Consider the following 16,771-nt stretch of genomic DNA (forward strand, 5'->3'; position numbering starts at 1 on the left):
CTGCAACGACACCGTGTTCAGGTCCCCATGACGGCTTCATACATGGGTGGTGGCCCTGCCGTTCCAGGTGCCACACACACGACAGCCCCTGCTCGGGTCCTGATCTTTGAGGAGGGGGAGCAGCAGAACCCGGGCACTGACCCCACAGTACCACTCACATCCACAGATGATTCTGCAGACAGGCATCAGGTCTCGGTCCTGGCCACCACCCCCTGCAGGGCCTCAGCTCTCTCCCAGGACTCACGTGGTCCTTCCTCACATGCAGCTCTGGTAGGATGCATTGATCTGTACACTGGGGCTCTGAGGTGACAATGGCCACGGTCATGCAGAGTGCAAGGGCACAGGCTGGGTGCCCATTGTGGGGACCCTGACTGCAGCACTGCCAGACTATCATTGGGCATGTTGGCCCCCAGGCTTAGCTAGGGCACCAGCAATAGGAGTGCACTGCTCTGGACTCTGCAGGAGGAGGACAACTGTCACCGCATCTTCATGTTCTCCTGCTGGTGTCACTCTGTGCTTCTCATCTCCTGGTTGTAAGGGCAGACTCTCTGAACACCTTGTGAGGAACAGCAGAGTCCAGCAGAGAAGAGGAGAAAAGCCCCAGTTGCAATGATAAAAAATTGGCATGTGTGACATGGGCCCCCATTCAGATTCTGTATTTAGATGAGGTCTTCCAGAACACCTGCTCTCATTGGATAATACTTCAAATAAGAAAGTATACATAAATATACATATACACATACATATATATATATATATTTTAGACAGAGTCTCACTCTGTATCTCACGTTGGAGTGCAGTGGCATGATCTCGGCTCACTACAACCTCCGCCTGCCGGGTCCTGGTTCAAGCAATTGTCCTTCCTCAGCCTCCCGGATAGCTGATATTACAGACATGCACCCCCATGCCGGGCTAATTTTGTGTACTTTTAGTAGAGACGGACTTTCACCATGTGGGCGAGGTTGGTCTTGAACTCCTGGCCTCAGGTGATTCACCCACCTTGCCCTCCTAAAGTGCTAAGATTACAGGCATGAGCTACAGTACCCGGCCCATTGTGGCAGCTTAATCACAGAGGAAAAGAAGGCCTGGACCCAGCACGAAGATGACGAAAAGGGGTAAGAGCAGCTCTCTCACCTATGGTGTTGCCAGGTGCTTCCAACTTTCAACATAAGGGACACTAAATAGCTTTCCCAATGAAAACAACTGAGATGTTGGGTAAAACCTACCAAAATGCATCTTTGTAAGTGCATTACTGAGCTGGCATTGAAGGATGGAATCCACAGCAGTCAATAAAGAATTGGCAGGAACCAAAGTGGCATTCTTTTTTCTGTTTAGACAGTTGCACAGAGGATGGGGCATCAGAAACAAAACTGTATGTCTCTCCAAAATGAGGTCAGAAATCTGACATCTTAGACTTAAAATGAAAGCCCACCTCAGAGCAGGAGCAGCGAGGAGAGCAGCTGTCCCTGCATTGGTGCTGGGTGGAGGGAAAACCCTGACCCTGAGAACCGACGAGAAACAGTCCTCCAGGAGTTCATGCTGGAAGACCTGGAGAGCATGGGTCAAATCGAAGTGGCACCAGGCGGCTGCTCACTTCACCTCTACCCCATGTGAGTGAACATCTTTGCTGAAACAATGCAACCCTGTCCTCAAAATATCTCCCCACATAAAATTCCAAGGAAGATAAGTCCGCGTGCAAAAAGTTACAAAACTTAAGTCAACAAAGTACTGTGGATACATCCAATAATTCAAGAAACAAATTCAGCAGAGTCACAAAAATCCAAAAGGTGGAAAAGATCAACTGGTGGCAAAGGATCCACTGCTGTTGCTCCTGTTAAGAGACTGTATTTCATAAAAAGCTAGACACGCCCCTCTGTGGCTTCACACTTGCCTTGTCAGGCATGTCTGCCCCAGAAATGCCCTTGCACTATCTTCTCCAAGAGAAACGTATGGGACAAGAATATTTAGGCAGTGATTGTAGAAATAGAAAACACCTGAAAGCCATCCAAACACACCTCTATCAAGGAAAAAAGCTGGCATAGTCACATTGTGGAATATGATACAGCTGTGAAAATGAACTGCAGTTAGAAGCATCAACAATGAAAAATTACAGTGAACAAAGGAAATTACTGAAAAATACACAGCTATTCCATATACAGTTCACAAACTATAACATATGACATGGCTTCATAATATACAGAGAAATGATAAACCTTATGAAAAGCAAGACAAACATTAACACATTAGTCCTATCTCTGGGTGAAGAAGGGAGACCCAGGTGATCAAGGAAGGGCATATTGTAGCCTTTCAAGACAGTTGATGCTAATGGATGATGGCATCAGTGCAATTATTAATCTTTGGTATTCTGCATTCAGTTTTGTTTGTTGGTTGGTTTTTGAGGCAGAGTTTTGCTCATGTTGCCCAGGCTAGAGTGTAATGGTATGATCTCAGCTCACTGCAACTCCTCTTTCCTGGGTTCAAACAATTCTCCCACCTCAGCCTCCTGAGTAGCTGGGATCACAGGTGCCTGCCATGATGCTCAGCCAACTTTTTGTATTTTTTTAGTAGAGACGGGTTTCACCATGTTGGCCAGGCTGGTCTTGAACACTTGACCTCAAATGATCCACCTGCCTCAGCCTCCGAAGGTGTTGGGGTTACAGGCATGAAGCACCGTGCCCAGCCAAATTTTATAGACTCTTACGTGTCATATATTTCAAAATTAAACATAAAAAATAAAATATTTACTGTAGTTTGTAAATGAAAGAGCAATAAAAAATGTTGCAAACTTTTAAACATCAAACCTCTCGTATAGCTCATAGTGACCCTCGTATTAAGCTGTGGTAAGTTCCAAGCTGCATTTCACTGTAATTTTCTAAAAACTAGGTGAACAGATGAAAAACAGAATTCAGTTTTCAAACAAGATATTAAGATAATGTTACTGGTTGAAGGTTTCCAGGTTCTTGGTGCCTTGAACCAAGACTCGGACACAACGCAAAAATGGAGCAAGGAAAGAATGAAGCAGCAAAGCAGAGATTGACGGAAAATGAAAGCACACTCCACAGGGTGGGAGCGCCTGAGCACAGGGAGCCCGTTACTGAAGTTTCTGGAGTTTGAATCCCCTGTAGAGGTGTCCTTTGGTTACTTGGTGTGCACCCTATGTAAATGAAAAGGAGGAAGTACAATTACAATGTCATGTACTCGGTGTACGCCCTGTGTAAATGGAGAGGATATTTCCTGTCATATCCCAAGAGTTTCCATTTGATTTCGTTCTCCGAAGTCAGGGTGAATCAGCCTTATGTTCCTGCCTGCAGATCCTTTTCTCCTGCCTCCGTGGAATGGATGGCAGCACATGGAAAAGTGTTCTGTCCAAATGACATGCCCCAGAGCACTGGCAGCTGAGGACGAGCGAGAACCAGTTGGCACCACTGAGGAACGCTCGCCCGTGTCTCCACACCGCACAGAACAAAGTGAGTGTCCTTGTCCTGAACCCTCTGAAGTGGGTATCTCGCCTCAGGGCTTTCATGAAACCCTTTTTAGTAAAGGCTCCTTCTCTCTCCTTCTGCAGCCACAAGGCAGCAGGGATAGCCCCTCTCTCGCTGAAGTTCTTCTAAAAAAACCAAAGAGAATAAAAGAATAGAATTAATGTAATGAATAATAAAATAATGAAAATGAAACTTTTTTTTACAGAAGCAGCTCTGGAATTTCATGTATTGGTGGCATTAAAAGCAGAAAATGGGCCTATAGGCGTGGTGGAGTGGCTCATGCCTGTAATCCCAGCACTTTGGGAGGCTGAAGCGGGAGGATCACGGGGTCAGGAGATTGAGACCATCCTGGCTAACACGGTGAAACCCCGTCTCTACTAAAAATACAAAAAATTAGCCAGGCATGGTGGCGGACGCCTGTACTTCCAGCTACTCAGGAGGCTGAGGCAGGAGAATGGCGTGAACTGGGGAGGCGGAGCTTGCAGTGAGCTGAGATCGCCTCACTGCCCTCCAGCCTGGGCAACAGAGCAAGACTCTGTCTAAAAAAAAAAAAAGAAAGAAAAGAGAAGAAAATGGGCCTATTATAGAGCTCAATTTAATGGCAAAATTTAAAGAAAGAATAAAAAGACTCTGCTAATAATGACGACATGAGGTGCTCATATTGTCATTTTCTCTGGGAACCAATATTGGGGAGGAGGTGGGACCACCTGCCACCAGGCTCCAGGTGATTTTCAGGCTGTTCCCCAAAATTACTGCAGCCTCTTCCCTGCTCGTCCCTTGATGCTGCTGCCGTGCCGGGCGTCCTGTGTGGCAGGACACACCTCGGCAGCTTCCAGTGGGATAGGCTTGTGGCATTCTGAACCTGAATGCCGTGATCACTAGGAAGTGAGGAGACACCAGCAGGAAGAGTTCAGGGATGGAGCGGCCGCTTCTCAGGGATCAGTCTCAGGCCTGAGCTGGGAAGAATCCCCTTTCAGGACAATGGCTCCAGGCTGAGGTCAACGCTGTTTCTGTGCATTATGATGACTGACCTGCATCCACAGGGAAGCGTATCTGGGCTCCTTTTTTCCAGGCGATGTTGGGAACACCTTGAAATGGGCACTGGTGGATTTCAATTCCAGCCTTCCAGAAGCCACTCCAAATGGAAATTGAGCTAAGGGATGTAGCTGGAGTAAGTAAACAACTTGAGATCCTGAACAACAATTTTCACATACAATATAGTAGGCAGGGAAAAATGAAGCCTCAGGACCCTAATTCACAGCCAAAAAGAAAACAACGTTAAGCTGGAAGCTGAATCATGCAAGAAACTGCCTTTCCTTTTGTTCCTAAGCGGATAGCTACAGATAAAGGGTTACATATCTCCACAGGAAGCTGGTCTATGTTCACCTTATCTTATGCAAAGGACTGATTTACCGCATGTGAGATGAAGACATAACTGACCATTCCCCACCTGCTCTCTTTCTCTTGCAACCTGAGGACGACCACAGGCTCCCTCTTTCCCCTCCAGCCCGCCCTTCCCTCCAGCCCACCCTTCCCTCCAGCCCACACTTTTCCTCCAGCCCACCCTTCCCTCCAGCCCACACTTTTCCTCCAGCCCACCCTTCCCTCCAGCCCACCCTTCCCTCCAGCCCACCTTTCCCTCCAGCCCACCCTTCCCTCCAGCCCACCCTTCCCCTCCAGCCCACCCTTCCCTCCAGCCCACCCTTTTCCTCCAGCCCTCCCTTCCCTCCAGCCCACCCTTCCCCTTTAACTGCTAAAGCCCTCAAAATCATCTTGGGAGGAAGGCACAGACCACAGATTGTTTCTGTGATTCCATGTTTTTTTCTTCCAAGCATGTCCTTAACCTTGGCAGAATTATCTTTTAAATGGATTGAGATTGGTCTCAGGTACCTTTTGGTTTACAATCACATGCCTCAGCCATCACCGAGCTCCCTGGCTTTTGTCCTCTTTTACCAAAGGAGGAGGGTGAATTCCATGATCCTAAAACCACTTCAGCTCTCCATAGGTTTCTGGGGGGACACAATTACCTAAGAGATTAGAGAGAGCATCCTAAAATATGAGTAGACGGTGTGTGGCAGTTAGGGTTAAGTTTGGCTGCATAAAACAGAAGACACAAGCTAACAGAGGCTCACACATAGAAAGGTCTGTCTTTTCACATGAAAGGAATCTGAAGGCAGGCAGTCCTCCCCTGTGCACTGGATCTGTGATGTTATCAGAGAGCCCAGCTTCTCCTATCATTCCCTCAGGCACTTTGACTGAAGGTGGTTGTATCTTCTAGATCACCTCACACCCCAAGAGAGCAGCTTTGTTCCTGCAATCACAGCTGCATTCAAAGCAGCAGGAAAAAGAAAAAATAAAACAATGTCATACTCAGTAGTTTGGCTTCTTTTAAGTCCTTTTGGATGTCCTACTCAACAATTCCACTTATATCACATGGGCCAGAATGCACCAACATGGCCACATGGATGCACAAAGACAGCTGGGAAACGAAGCATTTAGTGCAGAGCCTTGGTCAGAAGAGGAGGAAGAAATGGATGTTGAACCAACTGTTTCTGTCACATGGCGTTTTAGTTGAGCTTGGAAGGATGAGTGGGTTATTCACAGACAGGCTTGGAGAGAGACACAAGCAAGGATCGTGTGTGGAAGAAGCACGCTGGGAATTCGGAGGATAAAAAGAGTCTCCCCCTCACTGCAGATTCTTCTTGCTAAAAACTCAAGGGCTTCTGAATTATTTCCATACTTTTTCTTTCTGAATTTAGAAGATTTACAATTCAATTATATGTAACGCTGAGACGTCGTCTTCTTGGGGATTGTTTAAACACTAGTCCGTTTGGGTTGGGAAAGAGAAACCTAAGACCCAAGTGCAGGGGGAGGGAGTTTCAAGGTTCCTGGAACAAAATGCTGGAAGGAATTCAGGCAAAATATTCCATGGTCTTCTGATTGCTCTCTGGTGCCTGTTGTGAAGTCTAAAAGCTGTGATGCTCCCCAGGAATGGCTGTGTTCTGAAAGCTTTTCCAGGAAACTGTCTTGAGCTGTGCTACATTGTTAGCTCTCTGCTTCACAGAAAGAGCCTTCTGGAAGTCCAGAGGGCACTTAGATAAGACAGATTACATGGCACTCAAGGTTTCCTCCGTGGTTTTCTTCCAGACATCTCTGAGGCATCAGAAGCAAGGGTCAACAACTCAGTGTCATAGAGATTTTAAAATGAATAAAATATTTGGATGGAAGGAGAAACCTTCAAAATTATGCCTATTATTTAGCATTTTATCTTCCACAAAGCAAAACAAAGCTATAAACTTCTCACTGCAACTGTGAGGGAAGAGAATCCTAAAACATTTTGTCTTAGCCGGTTTTCTGCTTCTCTTAGCAGAGTGCCTGAGACTGGGTAATTTACAAAAACAGAGATTCACTTCTCACAGTCCTGGAAGTGGGAAGTACAAGGTGAAAGGGTGGTGGGCATCTGGCAAGGACCTTTGTGCTGTGTCATCCCACAGGAAGGTGGAAGGGCAAGAGAGCATGAAGGAGTAAGAGGGGTCAAACTCACTTTTGTAGCAGACCAATTCTTGTGATAAGGAACCCACTCCCCCAATAACAACATTAGTCCACTCACCAGGGCGAAACCCTCATGACCTGATCACCCCTTAAACATCCCTCCCCTCAGCACTACTGCATGGGGGATTCAGTTTCCAACACTTGAAATTTGGGGGACACTTTCAAGCCATAGTAAGAAAGAAATGGCAAAAATAAATTACTTAGACAGTGTTTATCACTAATAATAAGGTATGCACAAAACATCATTTATAGTCTATATTCACTATAATATGTTGTGCTCTATTTTCATGTTACTTTATGCAAAGAAATAAAAAACAAAGAGAAAGATTTTTGAGAGAAGTATTAAGAAACAGCACCATAACTTTAGTTAAACTGAGAAACTGGTGGAAGTAATTGTTTTAAAAACCTTTTTTATTTGTTGGTTGTTTGGAAGTCAGTGGTGACATTTCAAGGAGGAGTTGTCATTGGGAAGGCAGATTTCAGGAGGCTTTCGTAAGAGTGCGTGAGGAAGATGGGCAAGGAAGGAGGACAGGTGACTTAGAAAGATTCTTGATGGCAACTGGAAGTGCAGAAATAGAATGGTGACTTCAGGGAGAAGCAATTCAAGGAATGTTGTGCTTTTGCTTCCCTCTTTCTGTCCCTCTCCCCATCTCTCCTTCCATCTCTCTCTGCCTCTCACTTTGTCTGTCTCTGTTTCTCCCTCTCTGTGCCTCTCTCCTGGTTGCTCTGTCTCTCTTTGTCTCTTTTCAAGACTCTGTGTGTGTCTCTGTCTCTCTCTTCCCCTCATTTCTTTCTCCATCTTTCCATGTCTCTCTGTGTCTCTGCTTCTCTGACTTTTTCTGTCTCTCTCTCTCTCTGTCTCTCTCACTTTCTTTCTTTCTTTCTTTCTTTCTTTCTTTCTTTCTTTCTTTCTTTTTCTTTCTTTCTTTCTTTCTCTCTCTGCGTGTGTGTGTGTCTCACTCTCTTGGTTTCTCACTCTCACTCTCCATCTCGCAGCTCTCTTTGGTTTCACTATGCAAGCTGACTTTCCCCACCTGATGATCCAGTAGTATTAGCAGGAACCGGGTGGACTACCCCCACCACCCGCATCCTGTGCCCATCCATGAACTGGGGCAGAGGAGAGGACTGATCTCGCTACTTGGCCTGGCTGGACATGTTGACCCTCAGGATCACAGGCAGTGGAAGGAGCAGCTCCTGGAAGGTCAGAGTGGGTTCTGTGATGGATGGAAGTGACAAGTATGTTGAGCAACAAAAATGACCAGCACTTGGTCTATGGCAGCAGGAGCTCAGAAGTGAGGAATCCTAGGGCCTTAAATGAGTGGCTCATTGTGGCAAAAACTTTTTTAACAAAAAAAAAGCCCCTTGGGCCACGCGTGGTGGCTCAGGCCTGTAATCCCAGCACTTTGGGAGGCCGAGACGGGCAGATCACCAGGTCAGGAGATTGAGACCATCCTGGCTAACACGGTGAAACCCCGTCTCTACTAAAAAAAATACAAAAAACTAGCCGGGCGAGGTGGCAGGCGCCTGTAGTCCCTGCTACTCGGGCGGCTGAGGCAGGAGAATGGTGTAAACCCAGGAGCGGAGCTTGCAGTGCGCTGAGATCCGGCCACTGCACTCCAGCCTGGGCGACAAAGCGAGACTCCGTCTCAAAAAAAAAAAAAAAAAAATAGCCCCTAAGGAGTGTTCCAATGACCACCTCTTAAGCAATACAATTGACCTGTGAACAATGCAGAGATTCGGGCACCAAGCCGCCACACAGTTGAAATTTCTACAATAACTTTTGGCTATACCAAAAGGAATTTACTAATAGCCTATTCTTGGGTGGAAGCCCCAGTGATCACGCAGAGAGTCGGTTAACGCACATTTTGTGTGTTGTATGTATTGTATAGTGTATTCTTACAGTAAAGTAAGCTAGAGGAAATCATAGGAAAAATGTGTTTACTATTCATTAAGTGGCTCATCATAGAGTTTCTTCTCCTCTTTTTTGCATTGAGTGGGCTGAGGAGGAGGAGGTGGGAGGAGAGCAGGAAGGATTGGTCTTGCTGTCTAAGGGGTGACAGAAGTGAAAGAAAGTCCAAGTGTAAGTAAGTGACCCACGCGGTTTAAACCCTGTTGTTCAAGGGTCAACTGTTTGAACAGGGAAGTTTTGAAGTGACCTCTTTTTTTTTTCTTGAGACAGAGTCTCACTCTGTTGCCCAGGTTGGACTGCAGCGGCGTGATCTTGGCTCACTGAAATGGAAGTGACTTCTTTTCAAATAGGGCATGGCAGGGAAAGGGGGCGGAAAATGGCAAAAGTCTGCCCCACAAACTCAGGACCAAGATCCCCAATTTCTTCACTTGGTGAGTGGGGCTCTCATCCCCTAGACCACAAAGTCTATTTGGGTTCAAAGATCACCTAGGCTCTGGGCTTGGCCTTCCAAGAGAAGAGGTATCTGGGTCCTCCCAAGAATGCAGAGCTGTCCATTCCTGGATGAGTGACCGCAGCTCTGACCCTGTCCCTGGTCTGGGCTTCACTCCTCCTCCTGTAGGCGGCCGCGGCCACAGGCTCAGGAGTTCTCTAACCCAGGCAACACGTGGTTGTGGGTGGGCGTGCTTGCAGGCAGAGGAAGAGTTCTGGGGCTTACTTGAGAATCTCAATGCTGACACACAAAAAAAGGTAAAAGCTCCTGCAGGATGCTGGCATATACAGCTAACAAGATAACACTGTGGGTGTACATCCTGGCACACAGGAAGAGCATTCTTGTTCATGGCGGTGGTTTCAAATATTTCAGTGAGTTCTCCCTTGAATGCCTCTGTCGGGAGCCACTTCAGTTCAGCGTGGGCAGCAAGGGAGCGTCAAGGACTGGTAGTTAGGAATTCAAGCTTGTACACAGCGACAGGTCACAGGTCTCTGGAAGATGCCTGTCAATCAATATTCAGAGGTAGCATTCCATAACTGAAGCAGAGGGCATATCTGACCTCATCTGACATGGCTAAAATCATGATTGTTTTTCTAACTGGGAAATTTATGTAACTGATTTGCCAATAAAGAACCATCTCTCTCCCCCTTTTTCTGACATAACGCTAGTCATTAGGGAAATGTTCTGATGATGTTCGTGAAAGAACAAACCAATGTCTTCCGCTGTAATACCACCCATTTCACACATATGACTCTTGCTGCTTCCATGTGACACTAAAAGTATCAGGAGTGCCAGGAAGTCTCTTTAATCATCGTTCTCCAAGGTGCTCAGGAGATGAAGTCATTCTGTGAAGTGGACTCCAGTTAACACCACTGAGAAATTGTCCTAGAGAAAGTAAAACTTGTAATGGCCTCATACTTTACAGAAATAATGCAACTTTCTTCTTTCGTTTCTTTCCAGTTTTTAGATATTAATATTAATTGGTTCAGGGCAACCTGTTTCTGCATCAAAGTCTTGGGAAGCTTCCACCTGTTTTTATTTTATTTTATTTTATTTTATTTATTTATTTAGAAATAGAGTCTCACTGTCACCCAGGCCAAAGTGTAGTGGTGTGATCACAGCTCACTGCAGTCTCAACCTCCCAGGCTCAAGCCAATCCTCAGGCCTCCACCACCTGAGCACCTGGGACTGCAGGTGTGCCACCATGTCCTGCTAATGTTTTATTTTTATTGTTTTATTTTGTGTAGAGTCAGGATCTTGTTATGTGGCCAAAGCCGGTCTCAAACTCCTGGTCTCAAACAATACTTATGTCAGCCTCCTAATGCGCTGAGATTATAGACATGAGCCACGGCACACAGCTGATTTATTTATTTATTTTCTCAGAACTATGCGACCTGATTCTTAATACATAAGGAAATAGAAGCCAGACAAAGGTGGAAGTAGTTACACACGATGTGAGTGTCATTTGGCACTTAGACAAGAGAGGCGGATTATAAAAATAAAAGATCCACATGTCGCAATTGACTGTGGGCTTGGATATGAACTCCAGCACTTTTTATTTTTATTTTCTAAGAGATAGTGTCTCACTCTCTTACTCAAGCTGGAGTGCAGTGATATAAGCATAACTCACTGTAATCTCAAACTCCTGAGTTCAAGTGATCCTCCTGCCTCAGCCTCCCAAGTAGCTGGGACTACAGATGTGCCATCGCTCCAGGCTAATTTTTTTTTTTTTTTATTTTGTAGAGACGAGGTCTCCCTGTGTTGCCCAGGCTAGTCTCAAACATGTGACCTCAAGCAATCGTTCCGCCTTGGCCTCCAAATCGGTGGGATTATAGGTGTGAGCCACTGTACCTGGCCAAGAAATCAGCTCCACCTGTTTTCTGTATAAAGTTTAGCATCTAGATACAAAGCAAAATAACGTTTAAAGATCAAGGAATCTGAAGGGAAGCTTGTGGGAGGGGAATGGGCTGAAGGCAGCGTTTTTTGGTCTACGGTTTTGCTTATTCTTGGACTTTCCAAAGTCCCGAAAGAAGCAGAAGGCAAGTGAGAAGGGAGGAAGAGGCGGGAGGAAAGGAGGAGGGCTGCGCCTCTGAGGTTGCAGATTAGCCCAAGGCGGCTCAGTGGCTGGGAAGGAAGGAAGGAAATTCCCAAGCCCGAAGGTAGAGACAGAGTCCTGGGTCCAGCAGAGACTGGAGGGGAGGAGGGTGCCGGGAGCCAAAGACCTTCCTGCTAGCATTGCAGCCTCTTAAACTGCTTAGGCTTTTATCCAAATTTGGTATGTCCGCATTTTGTAGACCTCCAAACCAAGTCACTCAGGGTTACCCAAGCAGGAAGGAGAGGATGATAGGAGAAGGTGCCCCATCTGATGATGCCCTTCTGGCTTTTATCCATTCCTGGGAATGACTCTTTCTCCAACTCGGGGGATGCCCCTCTGGGAGAATACAGTGGCATGGACCAGCAGTGGAGAATTCCAAGTCCAAAAAACGATTGGCATTTTAAGGAAAGTAAGAAATCATCCTGCATATATGAAACATTGGGAAAAAAGGTTATTACTAATAATTCTCAAGACACCACTCTGGTGAGATTGGGTTTCTTGGGGATGTGTGGAGCAGGGTATATGTACTGAGTGGGCACATCCCACCATTCAGACTCCTCCCTCAGCTCCTGTCTACTGTAGCAGTCAGAGGGCAGCTCCGGTCCTCATCTCCGCTGAGCGACCCACTCACTCATTCACTCACTCCTTAACTCATTCACTCACTCACTCACTCATTCACTGCTTCACTCGCTCACTCACTCATTCACTCACTCAGTCCTTTATTCATTCACTCACCGTTTTACTCACTCGCTCATTCATTTACTCATTCAATCACCCATTCACTAACCCATTCACTTACTCACTCACCCATTCACTCACTCACCCACTCACTCACTCACCCATTCACTCGCTCATTAACTAACCCATTCACTCACTCATTCACTTATTCACTAACCCATTCACTCACTCATTCACTAAGCCATTCACTCACTCATTCACTCACCCATTCACTCACTCATTCATTCCCTCATTCACTCACTCAGCCATTCACTCATTCGCTCACTCATTCACTTACTCACTCATTTCCTCATTCATTCACTCAATCATTCACTCACTCAATCATTCACTCAATCATTCACTCACTCAATCATTCACTCACTCATTCACCTCTTCATTCATTCATTCACTCACTCATTCACTCACCCTTTACTCACACACTCACTCATTTACCGACTCATTCACTCACTCATTCGTTCATTCACTCACTCACTTCTTCACTCACTCATTCACTTGTTTACTCACTGACTCATTCACTCACTCTTTCCCTCACCCATTCACTCACTCACCCACTCGTTTGTTCACTCACTCATTCACCCACTCACCCATTCACTCACTCATTCATTCACTCACACACTCATTCATTCACTCACTCGCTCATCACTCATTCCCTCAGTCACTCACTCATTCACTCACTCATTCAGTAAGTCGCTCATTCATTCACTTACTTATTCACTCACCCATTCACTCACTCACTCTTTCACTCATTCACTCACTTAGCAATTCACTCACTCACTCACGTTCACTCATTCACTCATTTACCCACTCACTCACTCATTTACTCCTTCCCTCATCCACTCACTCACTCATTCACTGACTGACTCACTCACTCACGCATTCACTCATTTACTCACTCATTTACTCCTTCACTCACTCACTCACTCCTTCATTCATTCATTCAGCAGCATCCATGACAGGTTCACTCTGTCGTGGGCTCTGCTGTTGCCCTGGGCCTGCAGCAGGGAATAGTCAAAGATCTCTGAATCCACGGCATTCAGAGTTCAGCAGGGGGACCTCTGGAGAAGCCCAGTAGATAGGTGAAATGCCCCATGTGTGACACTGATGAGGATGTTTTAAGAGAAGCAGGGAGGGAACAGGAGTGTGCATGGAGCCCAGAATTTCTAAGAGGGTGATCTGGGGACGCCTCAGCACTGCAGAAGACCTTGCAGGACAGACTTGAGGAAGGTGGGCAGAGTGGGTAGGGAGAGGAGGGCCTGGGCTGAGGAAAGAGCAGGCTGGGCCTGAGGTTGTCGGGTGCCTGCATCGGCCTCTGGGCAACACTAGGATCTGAAGGGACCAGAGGACAAGCCAGTGTACCATGTGTGGGGCCTGTGACTCCAAGTCAGCAGAGAAGATGCCTGAATTACTTCCTGATAGGTGCACCCTGACTTTGAAGTTGAGCATACCCGAGGCATGGAGGTGGGGTGGATGTGGGGGCAGAGCATGGGATGGGGAGGGAGCCTGTTCTGGTCCAGGTCAGAGGAAGTGACTTGGCCCCAGTGGCTCCAGATTCAATGAAGAGCCAAGAGGGACTTTCCTGAGGGACTTAGATGCTGGGGCGGAGGAATACTGCAAGGCTTCAGCCTGAGTCCCTGGGAGGATGGAGTCACCAGGAGCTGAGGTGAGGAAGACTGAGCGGTGGGGGGTTGTGCGGGGGTGCAGAGGCCTGAGCTCAGTGTGGCCCCTGCAGATTTGAGATGCCCACTCCATGCACAGGCAGAGAGGGCAGGGAAGGGGAAGAGGCTGCAGCTCAGGTAGCCCTGGAACGTGCAGCCCGACATGCTGGGGCACTGGGTCATGGTGCCCTCATGGCTGGGAGCTGCTTCCCTCCTGGGATGCTACAATTCCTTTAGAGCACATCGGCATCTCCTGCGCTCACCACAGAGGGGAAGCGGGAAGGACATCTGTCCCTATGCATGTTCTCCTTCACCTGGTCCTAGGCAGGTCCCAGGCAGCACCTCCCCTCCCAAGTGGCTCACCTTGGCCCCTGCCGCTAGTGTTCACAGCCAGACCCTCGAAGAGGGCTGGACTCAGCGGCTCCCTTCTAATGAATAGAACCAGGCAAAAGAGATGGCCGTCTCTCCTGAGATTGGATTGGGAGGGGCTGCAGGTTCTGTCCATTGGAACTCTCCCCCTGGGTCTTGATAGGTGCTAGTTCTGGCAAAGCCAGTCACCTGCCCAGGGCAGAGGGAGGCCTTAAGCTGATGCCACGGAGAGTCTGGGGCCTTCAGTCCAACAGCCTGCAAGCAATAGAATCCTGCCAGCAACACAGAAGCGAGCGTGGAAGCAGCTCCTCCCCTGATGAGCCTGAGCCTTCAGAAGACACAGCAGCCCTGGGCAGACATCTGCTGCAGCCGCGGAGAGCACCTGGGGCAGAGGGCCCAGTGAATCCTGAACTCCCGGCCCAAGGAGTAATCATTCCTGGGGTATAACTGTGTGCTGGTGTGGGCCACAGTTTGGAGTAACCTGTCAAGGGACAAGGAAGAACAAACACACACCTCAGGTCCTACTGAGTGGAAGCTGTAAGGTCAGCACGGCATGTAATATCTGCCAGGCCTCTGAGCCCAAGCCAAGCCATGGCATCCCCTGTGACTTGCAGGTGTAGGCCCAGATGGCCTGAAGTAACTGAAGAATCACAAAAGAAGTGCAAATGGCCTGCCTCGCCTTAACCGATGACATTCCACCACAAAAGAAGTGAAAATGGCCGGTCCTTGCCTTAAGCCATGATATTATCTTGTGAAATTCCTTTTCCTGGCTCATCCTGGTTCAAAAAGCTTCCCCACTGAGCACCTTGTGACCCCCACTCCTGCCCGCCAGAGAACAACCCCCCTTTGACTGTAATTTTCCTTTACTTACCCAAATCCTATAAAACGGTCCCACCCTTATCTCCCTTTGCTGACTCTCTTTTCGGACTCAGCCCACCTGCGCCCTGGTGAAATAAACAGTCATGTTGCTCACACAAAACCTCTTTGGTGGTCTCTTCGCAGGGACGAGCATGACAATATCTTCCAGGTGAATTAGAAGATTCATTGCTAAGGCCAAAGATTTAAAAAAAAAAGAGAACCTCTAATTGTAGCACCATTAAAATATATGACTTGCAAAAAAAAAAAAAAAAAAAAAAAAAAAAAAAAAAACAGCCATAGCCATTCTTTTCCATCTTAGCTACAGGTATATGTTAATATATGTTAATTCCCTGACTGACTGAGCAATGCGCCAAACTCATAAGAACAGATGTGTGAGGACCGTCAGTGACCACCCTGACCTCAGCTCTTATATACAGACAAACTTTTGAACATAATCTGTAGCCTTGGGGGTCTTGACACTCTAAATTTTATTATTTTTAATTAACTATTTCTATTCCCTAAGCAATACCTGTTTATCGGAGAGAAAAATGGCATTACCTATACTAAGCAAAAGAAAGGAAATAAAATGCTCAGAAACATTTACATATATATGCAGACACACACACACACTCGCACACACAGGCTCGCACTGTGTCTAGGCCTGCCTTTTCACTTATTTGTATGTCCTGAACTTATTTCCATGTCAGTAGACACTTATCTTCGTAGCGGTAACAGCAACTAAATATTATTGCAGCGTCTATTTTTACCATCATTTTTTAACTCATCATGTTTGAACTGTTAGGTTGTGTCTATGGTTTTCTGTGTTATAGACAATTTGATGACAAATGACCCATCCCCTACTGTTCAATATAAAAGTATCAATTGTATAAGGAGATAAGGGGTATTTGGCTGAATAAAATTCAGTGTGCCCTACCTTCTCCACATGTAATATGCTCTGAAAAGGCATGAAGAATTAAATTAGCCCTTCTATTCTCCAGCACAGATCCTGAGTCCAGCGGTGGGTGCAGGTGCTCAGAGCCTCGGTCTGCTCTTCTGCCTGCCAGAGGGCAAAGGCCACTCAACTGCCACCTTAAGACACCCAGGATTCTCCTCTCCTTTTTTATTAATAGAATAATGCTCAGGCTCAGTGCATGACAGCAGCGCTCTCTGACTTTGCATTCATCAGAGTAACCTAGGTGGTTTGTCTAAAAATATACATTCCCTGGCTGCGCTGGCAGAAACTGGACTTCAGTGGTTTCGTGGGCGTGTGCATAGGACAGGTGATTCTGAGGACCACGAGGGGTTAGGAATTTCCCCGTTCATTCTGGCCAAGGGAGAGATCAGACCATCCAGCATTGTCCGCAGCATATTTTTTTTTCCTCTTTTGCAATGAATATTTGATGCTCAGCGGGATGAGCCCCAGGATGAGACACACATCCAAGAAAAATCCATGCCTCTCCATCTTTTCCCCAGGATTGCCCTTTGGCGAGACTCTCCTTTGCGATTGCTTCGTATTCCCCGGTTCATAGAACAAACCTCTTCTTAGTCTCTTTTGTTGTCTCTTATCTGTTCAACAAACACCCACTGCGCAGGACCATCCTCCGGTAAGCCCTCGAGTGGGGC

The sequence above is a fragment of the Macaca mulatta genome, chromosome 13, assembly GCF_049350105.2.
Source record: "Macaca mulatta isolate MMU2019108-1 chromosome 13, T2T-MMU8v2.0, whole genome shotgun sequence".
Lineage (NCBI taxonomy): Eukaryota > Metazoa > Chordata > Mammalia > Primates > Cercopithecidae > Macaca > Macaca mulatta.